Here is a 13551-nt window from a genome sequence, read left to right as displayed (position 1 = left end):
CTGAAGATACTTGTGGCCACAGGTAACAGAACACCCCAGCTCAAGGTGGTTTAACAAGGAAGTGCGTTAGCTAGGGGTTTGGCGGTCCTGGGGCAGGGTGGCATCCAGGGTTAGCCAATCCAGCACCTCAACAAGGCCATCAAGGGTCCAGGTGTCTCCACACTCCCACGGTGTCAGCTTTTGCCTAAAGTAAGTTCCCTTCCAGCTGTGCAGTGGCAGCCAGTGGCAGCCAGTAGCAGTTGATGGAGGCCAAATGCTTCCTCATTTCTGTCCAGCACGAGAGAGGGCAGGAAGGCACCAGATGGCTTCCATGCCCATCCAAAAGAGCAAGAAGCCTTTCCCAGACACCCTTGTGTCTCACCAGCCCAAACTAGGTCCCACATGCCCATTTTTGAACCAGTCACTGGGAAGGGATGACGCTAATGGGTTTAAACTACTCTCCATGAAAATGGAGTCAGCTTCCCCACTAAGCCTAAGGCAGTGGGGAGACAAGGTGGAACCCAACAAAGATCTGAAGAGGAAGGGGAAATGGATGCTGGATAGGCCACCAACAGCATCCCTTCCACAGCCCCGGTTAGGAAGCTAGGCCTGGGAGTCACAAATGAATAAATACACTCGCCTCCCTGCCTCCAGTTGTTCCCAAACTATGGTATCAGAGAGTCGGAGAATAATTTGCAATTTACTGTGGGAAGGTTGAGGTCCACGTGGAGGAGGGGAGGGGAAGCTTCCCTGAGGAACTGACCTATGAACTGAGCGGTAGAGAAGGATGGCCAGGACGGCCAACATTCTTGTATGCCCAGCACCTCTCCTATTGGAGAACTGTCCCCTCCCTGTTCCATGTAGCTCTGTGGGGCTGTCAAACTCGTGGACACACGACCCTAGCTTGGCCAATCTCAGTCCACCATCCCTTTAGCCACAATGATTGAGTCAAAGAGTGGGCATGTGACCCAAGCTGGGCCAATCAGAGGCCTTCCATAAGATTGCTCTATGGATGCGGAAAGAAATCCATTGCTCTATGGATTGCTCTTCCTTTATATGAAAAACCATAAAATACAAGCTTGAACCACCCAGTAACCCATTTTCCTGCCACATGGAAGAGTCTGCCTGAGAATAAAGCCAATACAGAGAAGCAGAGCCAGGAGATGGAGAAGACAGAGTGCTCGTAATGTACCTGGAGCCCTGGATCCTCCATTGGAGTTCAGTTATATCCACCCACAAATGCTTCTTTGGGCTTAATCTAGTTTACTTTGGAGCTGTCATTTGTCAACTGAAGAAGACCTAGTAAAAGCGGATTTTGGCAAAAAGAAGGGTGGAGTAGGGTCCTGCGAGAAAGGACAGCATGAGGATCTGCCTCCTGCTACATGGCGGGGGGGAGGGGTTGGGGTCGGGGGGCACGGCTGCAGATTTTCGGTGACCCACTGGCCCGAGCTTGTGTACAGCCTTCTCAGAAAAAACACCCACACTTAATTTCTAAAATTAAGTGCTCAGTAAATTCAGTCCTTTACAAGGCACTGTTAAACTCATTAAGCTACTGAATCCTCTCAACTATCCCTCGTGGTAGGTACTAATAACATCCCATTCACAGATGAGGAAGCTAAGTCAGGAGTTTACATGTGTTGCTTGCTCAAACAATTGATTAGTGGTCGAGCCAGGTTTCAAGCTCAGTTCATCTGACTTGCGCACAGAGCCTCTTTATTACACAATGCATCAGGGCCCCACTTCCTTACAGTCTGTGAATGGTACTTCCAGGCTCAGGCAGTGCACAACATGTACAACCATACATGGCAGCCCTGCCTACAGACACCCTGTTCTTAATTCACTACTCATTTCCACATCCATTAGACCAAACCATAAGTATGGTAGGCGTTGTTAATAGAGTGTTCCAGGAACAGAGACAGATTTGTGGAGGAGGTACAGCTGGGCAGCTGAGGTCCCAAAATTAGGTAGAATTGTGAGAGAGGAAGGTAGATATTACAAATAGAAGGAAAAACCCTAGAAGAGTGACTGGGCCTCATTCATTAGGGAAAAAACTTAACTTTCTTATAGTTGTGAGAATTCTAGTTATTCTAGTTATTCTCTATTGTACACCTACTATCTGCCTAGTACTGTGCTGGGCCCTTTACTCCCATGTCTTATTTGATGCTCACCACACATCTGCAAGGTGAGTAGTAACATCCCTACCCTGCACAGGAGGACATCAAAGCTAAAAAAGGTTCACTGCCTTCTGAGGCTACACAGCCTTGCTGCAGTAACAGTTACCACCATGATAGCACCATCCCTGACAGAGTTGACAACCACAGCAGGACAGGGATTCCCTTCTTATGGCCATACCCATGTCCGCTGGAGCCAAAGGCGGCTTCCTTTATGGGGTTTGGAGAAAGCTGGGTTCCCTGTGATGAAGGGGAGATTAGTTTCCAGCACCTCAAGGTTCCAATTTTATTTGTTTATTATTTTACTTTTTGGCCGCACCCCACGGCTTACAGGATCTTATTTCCCTGACCAAGGATTGAACCTGACCCCAGCAGTGAAAGTGTGGAGTCCTAACCACTGGACCTCCAGGGAATTCCCTAGGCTCCAATTTTAATTTGAAACAATATTGACACTTTATCACCAGTTTGGTGAAAAAGTCTTTTATGTCTTGGCCCTGAAAATCATCCACCAGCATCGATTACCTGAGTCCCAAATGTCTTACAACTGACTTTCAGAAACACCAGGGTGAGGGAGAACAGGACTGGGTAGAGATTAAGCCCTGGCATAGGGAACATGACCCAGCATGGGTCCCCAGGCCAGTTCTGGGGACCTGACTGTTAGATGCTGGGTCCCAGGTGACTTCTGGTAAGAAGGAAGCAATGGGAGACTTCCCTGGTGGCGCAGTGGTTAAGAATCTGCCTGCCAGTGCAGGGGACACGGGTTCGTGCCCCGGTCCGGGAAGATCCCACATGCTACGGAGCGGCTGGGCCCATGAGCCATGCCCGCTGGGCCTGCGCGTCCGGAGCCTGTGCTCTGCAACGGGAGAGGCCACAATGGTGGGAGGCCTGCGTACCGCAAAAAAAAAAAAAAAAAAAAAAAAAAGATGCAAATTCTCAGGGCCCAGACCTACCCAGGCAGTAGGGCTACAGGTGGGGCCCAGCTGTCTCTGTTTTAGCATGCCCTCCAGCTGATTCCTAATGCATTGTACAGTTTGGGCATCACTTTCCTAGGTAGTATGGAGCCAGGGTTGGTTTGTGACCAGGGCAGTGCCATAATAACACTCTGAAGTGGAAAGTACTCTGATAGCAGCATGTAAGCTATACTGAATAGAGGGGGTGAGGGTGAAATTGAGGCAGACGGGAGTGCAATCATGTGCAAAGAAATACATCTGAGGGACTTCCCTGGTGGTGCAGTGGTTAAGAATCCACCTGCCAATGCAGGGGACACAGGTCCGAGCCCTGGTCCAGGAAGATCCCACATGCCTCGGAGCAACTAAGCCTGTGTGCCACAACTACTGAGCCTGCGTGACATAACTGCTGAAGCCCACGTGCCTAGAGCGCATGCTCTGCAACAAGAGAAGCCACCGCAATAAGACCGCGCACTGCAATGAAGAGTAGCCCCTACTCTCCGCAGCTAGAGAAAGACCACACAGCTACAAAGACCCAACGCAGCCATAAATAAGTGAGTACGTAAGTAAGTAAGTAAGTAAATAAATAAATAAAAGAAGTAAATACATCTCAGATGGTGGATGTGGCAGAAACTGGTAGATGCCCTTCCAAATCTGTTCTCTATCTTCTATAGTAACAGAACTCCTGATTTTTAGCTGGTCATGTGCCTCTGAAAGACTAAATATCCCAGCCTCCTTTGCAGTTAGGTGTGATCATGTAACCAAGTTTTGGCCGACAGGATGTGAGTGGAAGAGATGTGTGTCACCATGAGGTCTTTTTTTTTTTTTTTGCGGTACGCGGGCCGCTCACTGTTGTGGCCTCTCCCGTTGCAGAGCACAGGCTCCGGACGTGCAGGCTCAGTGGCCATGGCTCACGGGCCCAGCCGCTCCGCGGCATGTGGGATCTTCCCGGACCGGGGCACAAACCAGTGTCCCCTGCATTGGCAGGCATACTCTCAACCACTGTGCCACCAGGGAAGCCCCAATATGAGGTCTTGAGTCCCAGTGCGTGTGCCCTCCATGTCCCCCTCTTCCCCTGGCTGGGATGAGGCATGGTGGCCACCCATCTTGAAATATGTGCTCAAAGACACCATAGGAAAAGCTGAGCAATAAGATAAGAAGCTAGGGTCCCTCGTAGTAATCGTACCAGCCTGAGACTGCTGTGGCCAGATTGTTATACACTTCTATTTTATTTAAGTCACAATTATTTTGGGTGTCTCTTAGAGAAACCAAACCTATATTCTAGTTGATACAGTGAGTAGGTGGCATGCCAAGCCCTCTTTTCAAACTATACCTGTTTCCTTCTCTTCCCTTCTTCTCCTCTTTCTTTTCCAAAAGAATTTGAGAATACTTATAACTGAGGGTGTGTCTCATGAGTTTCATAAAATACAAATATAAAGTTAAGCCCATCTGATTTAATGGAGTCACTGTCATTAAGCATTAGATTTAGCTCTAAGCTTCCTGGAAGCTAAGGCAAAAAATGGAAATATGATGCATCAGTCTCAGAACATTTGATATCAGAGTAAAGAGCATCTCCCAGTTTTCAGGATAAAAATTCTAATAATTTATCATGCTGGAGAAATTTCTCAACTAGAGTCATATGTTGATAAGATTCTCCATAAATTTGGCAGCAAAAGGAGACTGAGTTTCACATGGTGATTTCTTATCACAACCTTTGATGAAAGCTCAGGGCCTATTGTTAAAACAACATTGGGAGGACGGTTATGCAAGGGACAAAGCTAGGGTGATGCTCAGCACTGTACATGAATTTGATCCTCTCAACAACCTATGTCAAAGCAGGTAATATTATTACACTTATTTTACAGATGAGGAAACCAGGATACAGAAAGGGGAAGGGCCAGATCAGAGAGTTGGTGGTGAGCCAGTATTGTAAGGCAGGTCTTAGACTCTAGAGGCCCTTTTTACACGTCCCTCTCTAGGGCCTACCAGCACCCTCACATACAAAATTGTAGGTATTGTGGGTTGAGAATCAGAGAAAAGCAGAAGAATCATTGCCCCAGATGGAGGGCAGGGGGGAAGATGGCGGAGTAGAAGGACATGAGCGCACTCCCTGTTGCAAGAGCACTCGAATCACAGATAACTGCTGAACAATCATCCACAGGAAGACACTGGAACTCACCAAAAAAGACACCCCACATCCAAAGACAAAGGAGAAGCTGCAATGAGGCAGTAAGAGGGGCGCAATCACAATAAACTCAAATCGCATAACTGCTGGGTGGGTGACTCACAGACTGGAGAACACTTATACCACAGAAGTCCACCCACTGGAGTGAAGGTTCTGAGCCCCACGTCAGGCTTCCCAACCTGGGAGTCCAGCAATGGGAGGAGGAATTCCTTGAGAATCAGACTTTGAAGCCTAGTGGGATTTGATTGAGGACTTCGACAGGACTGGGGGAAACAGAGACTCCACTCTTCGAGAGCACACACAAAGTAATATGCACATCGGGACCCAGGGGAAGAAGCAGTGACCCTATAGGAGACTGAACCAGACCTATCTGCTAGTGTTGGAGGGTCTTCTGCAGAGGCGAGGGGTGGCTGTGGCTCACCGTGGGGACAAAGACATTAGCAGCAGAAGTTCTGAGAAGTGCCCCTTGGCGTGAGCCCTCCCAGAGTCCGCCATTAGCCCCACCAAAGAGCCTGGTAGGCTCCTGTGCTGGGTCGCCTCAGGCCAAACAACTAACAGGGAGGGAACACCAACCCACCCATCGGCAGACAAGTGGATTAAAGTTTTACTGAGCTCTGCCCACCAGAGCAACACACAGCTCTACCTACCACCAGACCCTCCCTTCAGGAAACTTGCACAAGCCTCTTAGATAGCCTCATCCACCACAGGGCAGACAGCAGAAACAAGAAGAACTACAATCCTGCAGCCTGTGGAACAAAAACCACATTCACAGAAAGATAGACAAGATGAAAAGGCAGAGGGCTATGTACCAGATGAAGGAACAAGATAAAACCCCAGAAAAACAACTAAATGAAGTGGAGATAGGCAGCCTTCCAGAAAAAGAATTCAGAATAATGATAGTGAAGATGGTCCAGGACCTCAGAAAAAGAATGGAGGCAAAGATTGAGAAGATGCAAGAAATGTTTAACAAAGATCTAGAAGAATTAAAGAACAAACATCTAGAAGAATTAAAGAACAAACAAACAGACATGAACAATACAATAACTAAATGAAAAATACACTAGAAGGAATCAATAGCAGAATAACTGAGGCAGAAGAACGGATAAGTGACCTGGAAGACAGAATGGTTGAATTCACTGCTGCGGAACAGAATAAAGAAAAAAGAATGAAAAGAAATGAAGAGAGCCTAAGAGACCTCTGGGACAACATTAAACACAACAACATTTGCATGATAGGGATCCCAGAAGGAGAAGAGAGAGAAAGGACTCAAGAAAATATCAGAAGAGATTATTGTCGAAAACTTCCCTAACATGGGTAAGGAAATAGCCACCCAAGTCCAGGAAGAACAGAGAGTCCCAGGCAGGATAAACCCAAGGAGGAACACGCTGAGACACACAGTAATCAAACTGACAAAAATCAAAGACAAAGTTATTGACAGCAATGAGGGGAAAACAACAAATAACATACAAGGGAACTCCCATAAGGTTAACAGCTGATTTCTCAGCAGAAATTCTACAAGCGAGAAGGGAGTGGCATGATATATTGAAAGTAATGGAAGGGAAGAACCTACAACCAAGATTACTCTATCCAGCAAGGATCTCATTCAGATTTGACAGAGAAATCAAAAGTTTTACAGACAAGCAAAAGCTAAGAGAATTCAGCACCACCAATCCAGCTCTACAACAAACGCTAAAGGGACTTCTCTAAGTGGGAAACACAAGAGAAGAAAAGGGCCTACAAAAACAAACCCATTACAATTAAGAAAATGCTAACAGGAACATACATATCTATAATTACCTTAAAAGTAAATGGATTAAATGCTCCAACCAAAAGACACAGGCTCGCTGAATGGATACAAAAACAAGACCCACATATATGCTATCTACAAGAGACCCACTTCAGACCTAGGGACATATACAGACTGAAAATGAGGAGATGGAAAAAGATATTCCATGCAAATGGAAATCAAAAGAAAGCTGGAGTAGCAATACTCATATCAGATAAAATAGACTTTAAAATAAAGAATGTTATAAGAGACAGGGAAGGACACTACATAATGATCAAGGGATCAATCCAAAAGGAATATATAACAATTATAAATATATATGCACCCAACATGGGAGCACCTCAATACATAAGGCAACTGCTAACAGCTCTAAAGGAGGAAATCGACAGTAACACAATAATAGTGGGAGACTTTAACACCTCACATACACCAATAGACAGATCATCCAAACAGAAAATTAATAAGGAAACACAAGCTTTAAATGACACAACAGACCAGACAGATTTAATTGATATTTATAGGACACTCCATCCGAAAACAGCAGATTACACTTTCTTCTCAAGTGCACATGGAACATTCTCCAGGATAGATCACATCTTGGGTCACAAATCAAGCCTCAGTAAATTTAAGAAAATTGAAATCATATCAAGCATCTTTTCTGACCACAATGCTATGAGATTAGAAATCAATTACAGGGGAAAAAATGCAACAAACACAAACACATGGAGGTTAAACAATACATTACTAAATAACCAAGAGATCACTGAAGAAATCAAAGAGCAAATAAAAAAATACCTAGAGACAAATGACAATGAAAACACGATGATCCAAAACCTATGGGATGCAGCAAAAGGAGTTCTAAGAGGGAAGTTTATAGCAATACAAGCTTACCTCAAGAAACAAGAAAAATCTCAAATAAACAATCTAACCTTACACCTAAAGGAACTAGAGGAAGAAGAACAAACAAAACCCAAAGTTAGTAGAAGGAAAGAAATCATAAAGATCAGAGCAGAGGGACTTCCCTTGTGGCACAGTGGATAGGAGTCCGCCTGCCAATGCAGGGGACATGGGTTCGATCCCTGGACCGGGAGGATCCCACATGCCGCAGAGCAACTAAGCCTGTGTGCCAAAACTATTGAGCCTGCACTCTAGAGCCCACAAGCCACAACTACTGAACCTACACACCACAACTCCTGAAGCCCATGTGCCTAGAGCCCGTGCTCCGCAACAAGAGAAGCCACCTCAAGGAGAAGCCCGCACACCACAATAGAGAGTGGACCCCGCTCTCCACAACTCGAGAGAGCCCAGAGCAGCAACGAAGACCCAACGCAGCCAGAAATAAATAAAATTAAATCTTAAAAAAAAAAAAGATCAGAGCAGAAACAATAGCAAAGATCAATAAAACTAAAAGCTGGTTCTTTGAGAAGATAAAATTTATAAACCATTAGCCAGACTCATCAAGAAAACAAGGGAGAGGACTCAAATCAATAAAATTAGAAATGAAAAAGGAGATGTTACAAAAGACACCGCAGAAATACAAAGCATCCTAAGAGACTACTACAAGCAACTCTATGCCAATAAAATGGACAACCTGGAAGAAATGGACAAATTCTTAGAAAGGTATAACCTTCCAAGACTGAACCAGGAAGAAACAGAAAATATGAACAGACCAATCACAAGTAAGGAAATTGAAACTGTGATTAAAAATCTTCCAACAAACAAAAGTCCAGGACCAGATGGCTTCACAGGTAGATTCTATCAAACATTTAGAGAAGAGCTAACACCCATACTTCTCAAACTCGTCCAAAAAATTGCAGAGGAAAGAACACTCCCAAACTCATTCTATGAGGCCACCATCACCCTGATACCAAAACTAGACAAAGATACTACAAGAAAAGAAAATTACAAACCAATATCACTGAAGAATATAGATACAAAAATCCTCAGCAAAATACTAGCAAACAGAATCCAACAATACATTAAAAGGATCACACACCATATTCAAGTGGGATTTATCCCAGGGATGCAAGGATTCTTCAACATATGCAAATCAATCAATGTGATACACCATATTAACAAATTGAAGAAAAAAAACCATATGATCATCTCAATAGATGCAGGAAAAGCTTTTGACAAAATTCAACACCCATTTATGAGAAAAACTCTCCAGAAAGTGGGCATAGAGGGAACCTACCTCAACATAATAAAGGCCATATACGACAAGCCCACAGCAAACATCATTCTCAATGGTGAAAAACTGAAAACATTTCCTCTAAGAACAGGAACAAGACAAGGATGTCCACTCTCGCCACTATTATTCAGCATAGTTTTTGGAAGTCCTAGCCACAGCAATCAGAGAAGAAAAAGAAGTAAAAGGAATACAAATTGGAAAAGAAGAAGTAAAACTGTCACTGTTTGCAGATGACATGATACTATACATAGAGAATCCTAAAGATGCCACCAGAAAACTGCTAGAGCTAATCAATGAATTTGGTAAAGTTGCAGGATACAAAATTAATGCACAATGGACTTGAGGACATGGGGAGGGGAAGGGTAAGCTGAGATGAAGTGAGAGAGTGGCATGGACTTATATATACTACCAAATGTAAAATAGATAGCTAGTGGGAAGCAGCCACATAGCACAGGGAGATCAGCTCAGTGCTTGGTGACCACCTTGTGGGGTGGGATAGGGAGGGTGGGAGGGAGATGCAAGAGGGAGGAGATATGGGGATATATGTATATGTATAGCTGATTCACTCTGTTATAAAGCAGAAACTAACACACCATTGTAAAGCAATTATACTCCAATAAAGATGTTAAAAAACAAACAAACAAAAAACCCAAAATTAATGCACAGATATCTCTTGCATTTCTATACGCTAATGATGAAAAATCTGAATGAGAAATTAAAGAAACACTCCCATTTACCATTGCAACAAAAAGAATAAAATACCTAGGAATAAACCTACCTAGGGAGACAAAAGACCTGTATGCAGAAAACTACATGACACTGATGAAAGAAACTAAAGATGATACAAACAGATGGAGAGATATACCATGTTCTTGGATTGCAAGAATCAATATTGTGAAAATAACTATACTACCCAAAGCAATCTACAGATTCAATGCAATCCCTATCAAATTACTAATGGCATTTTTTACAGAACTAGAACAAAATATCTTAAAATTTGTATGGAGACACAAAAGACCCCAAATAGCCAAAGCAGTTTTGAGGGAAAAAAACAGAGCTGGAGGAATCAGACTCTCTGACTTCAGACTATACTACATAGCTACAGTAATCAAGACAATATGGCACTGGCACAAAAACAGAAATAAAGATCAACGGAACAGGATAGAAAGCCCAGAGATAAACCCATGCACATATGGTCAACTAATCTATGACAAAGGAGGCAAGGATATACAATGGAGAAAAGACAGCCTCTTCAATAAGTGGTGCTGGGAAAAGTGGACAGCTACATGTAAAAGAATGAAATTAGAACACTCCCTAACACCATACATAAAAATAAACTCAAAATGGATTAGAGACCTAAATGTTAAGACAGGACACTCCCGCACCGCAAGGAAGAGTAGCCCCCGCTTGCCACAACTAAAGAAAGCCCGCCCGCAGCAATGAAGACCCAATGCAGCCGAAAAAAAAAAAGACTGGACACTCTAAAACTCTTAGAGGAAAACATAGGAAGAACACTCTTTGACATAAATCACAGCAAGATCTTTTTTGATCCACCTCCTAGAGTAATAGAAATAAAACCAAAAATAAACAAATGGGACCTAATGAAATTTAAAACCTTTTTCAAAGCAAAGGAAACTACAAACAACATGGAAAGACAGCCCTCAGAATAGGAGAAAATATTTGCAAACGAACCAACGGACAAAGGATTAATCTCCAAAATATATAAACAGCTCATGCAGCTCAATATTAAAAAAACAAACAACCCAATCAAAAAATGGGCAGAAGACCTAAATAGACATTTCTCTAAAGAAGACATACAGATGACCAAGAAGCACATGAAAAGCTGCTGAGCATCACTAATTATTAGAGAAGTGCAAATCAAAGCTACAATGAGGTATCACCTCACACCAGTTAGAATGGGAATCATCAGAAAATTTACAAACAACAAATGCTGGAGAGGGTGTGGAGAAAAGGGAACCCTCTTGCACTGTTGGTGGGAATGTAAATTGATATAGCCACTATGGAGAACAGTATGGAGGTTGCTTAAAAAACTAAAAATAGAATTACCATATGACCCAGCAATCCCACTACTGGACATATACCCAGAGAAAACCATAATTCGAAAATACACATGCACCCCAATGTTCATTGCAGCACTATTGACAATAGCCAGGTCATGGAAGCAAGCTAAATGCCCACTGACAGACAAACGGATAAAGAAGATGTGGTACATATATACAATGGAATATTACTCAGCCATCAAAAGGAACGAAATTGGTCATTTGTAGAGATGTGGATGGATCTAAAGACTGTCATACAGAGTGAAGTAAGTCAGAAAGAGAAAAACAAATATCGTATATTAACGCATATATGTGGAGCCTAGAAAAATGGTACAGATTAACCGGTTTGCAGGGCAGAAACAGAGACACAGGTGTAGAGAACAAACGTATGGACACCAAGTGTGGAAAGCGGTGGGGGTGGTGGTGGTGGGATGAATTGGGAGATTGGGATTAATGTGTATACACTAATATGTATAAAATGGATGACTAATAAGAACCTGCTGTTTAAAAAAATAAATTAAATAAAATACAGAAATTCCAAAAAAAAGAATCACTGCTCCAGAATATGCCTGTGTTAGCCAAGAGAAATTAGTGAGATCTAGTAAATATTAGAGGGACCTCTGAGCCTCTGAAGATAGGCTGCCACTGATAGGGTGAGGAAGTAGGGGTAGGTACCATGGAAGCAGAGGGGAAACCCCAAATTTTGAGCTTGATTTCGAGCTTGACTAGAACTTGTGGGGCTTCAAGAATGGAAGGAGAAATAATATTGAAAGTGCTGTCCTAGGGCAGCTAATGTCTAGAAAAGGAGAAAAAAACTCTTCTCTGTCTCACTTCTTACTGAGCACCCACTCAATAAGTATCAAGTATGCACTAGGAACCCAAGTGACAACAAGGGAACTAGCCTACTGGGTGAAAGGCATTTTCTAAGTTGTCTCATTCTCAAAATAACCCTACAAAGAAGGTATGATTATTGGTGTGATTATGTCATGCTCTAGATGAGGAAACTGAGGCTCAGAGCTGTTAAATGATTTGCCCAAGTTCCCACAGCTGCTAAGGGGTGGGGGTGAAGTTTGAACCCAGATCTGACTCCAAATCTTTCAATGCGCTATCACTGTTTCATTAGCAGGGAGAGAAAAGGTGTGATGAATTTAACACTTAAATCCATTCTAGGGCTTCCCTGGTGGCGCAGTGGTTGAGAGCCCGCCTGCTGATGCAGGAGACACAGGTTTGTGCCCCGGTTCGGGAAGATCCCACATGCCGCGGAGTGGCTGGGCCCGTGAGCCATGGCCGCTGAACCTGCGCGTCCGGAGCTTGTGCTCCGCAACAGGAGAGGCCACAACAGTGAGAGGCCCGTGTACGGCAAAAAAAAAAAAAAAATCCATTCTATTTCTTTGTTGTTATTGTTGTTAAAATACAATTTAAATAACCGAACACCAAATTGGTACACACCTACCATCTTTTGGCATAATTTTTTTAAAAGTGACTTTTTGATTGTAAAGTTAATATTACCCAACAAAAAAATGTTTGGAGACTACAGACATGTAGAGAGAAGTGAAAGAAACAAAACTGAATCAGAGGGACTTCCCTGGTTGCTCAGTGGTTAAGAATCCGCCTGCCAATGCAGGGGAGATGGGTTCGAGCCCTGGTCCGGAAAGATCGCACATGCTGTGGGGCAACTAAGCCCACGCGCCACAACCATTGAGCCTGCACTCTAGAACCTGTGAGCCACTACTACTGAAGCCCACGCACCTAGAGCCCGTGCTCTGCAACAAGAGAAGCCACTGCAATGAGAAGCCCACGCACCACAAGAAAGAGTAGCCCCTACTCACCGCAACTAGGCAACTAGAGAAAGCCCACTTTTTCAATGAAGACCCAACGCAGGCAAAAATAAATAATTAATTAATGGAAAAAAAAACTGAATCAGATAATTCTTTAACCATTAACATTTGTGGTGTTTCTCTCCACTCTGCTATGAATAATTTGTAGTTTGCATTTTACATTGAAGTTATCAAACTGATACCTGCTTAACATTATAAGCATTTTTTCCCTGTTTTTAAGTAGGTTGCATTACCATCAATTTACGAGCTGTGAAATATTACATCTCGTAGATGTACTTTATGTTTTTTAATCATTCCCTTCTTGGTGATTTCTTGTAAATTTTTCTGTTATAAAAATATTTCTTCAAACATCTTGGCGTGTATACCTTTGTCCTAATTTAGGATTATTTCCCTG

At 43.3% G+C, this 13551-nt stretch overlaps 1 protein-coding gene across 4 annotated transcripts in view; it reads right to left on the bottom strand.

The window, feature by feature from the left end:
• OGG1 (8-oxoguanine DNA glycosylase) overlaps positions 1-13551 on the bottom strand; it is a 38888-nt gene that overhangs the window by 2809 nt on the left and 22528 nt on the right. The gene's annotated exons all lie outside the window — the stretch shown is intronic.

Source organism: Mesoplodon densirostris, chromosome 10 (assembly GCF_025265405.1).
Source record: "Mesoplodon densirostris isolate mMesDen1 chromosome 10, mMesDen1 primary haplotype, whole genome shotgun sequence".
Taxonomy (NCBI): domain Eukaryota; kingdom Metazoa; phylum Chordata; class Mammalia; order Artiodactyla; family Ziphiidae; genus Mesoplodon; species Mesoplodon densirostris.
The sequence above is the reverse complement of the archived record's forward strand: the minus strand, read 5'-3'. Positions and strand labels throughout refer to the sequence as shown.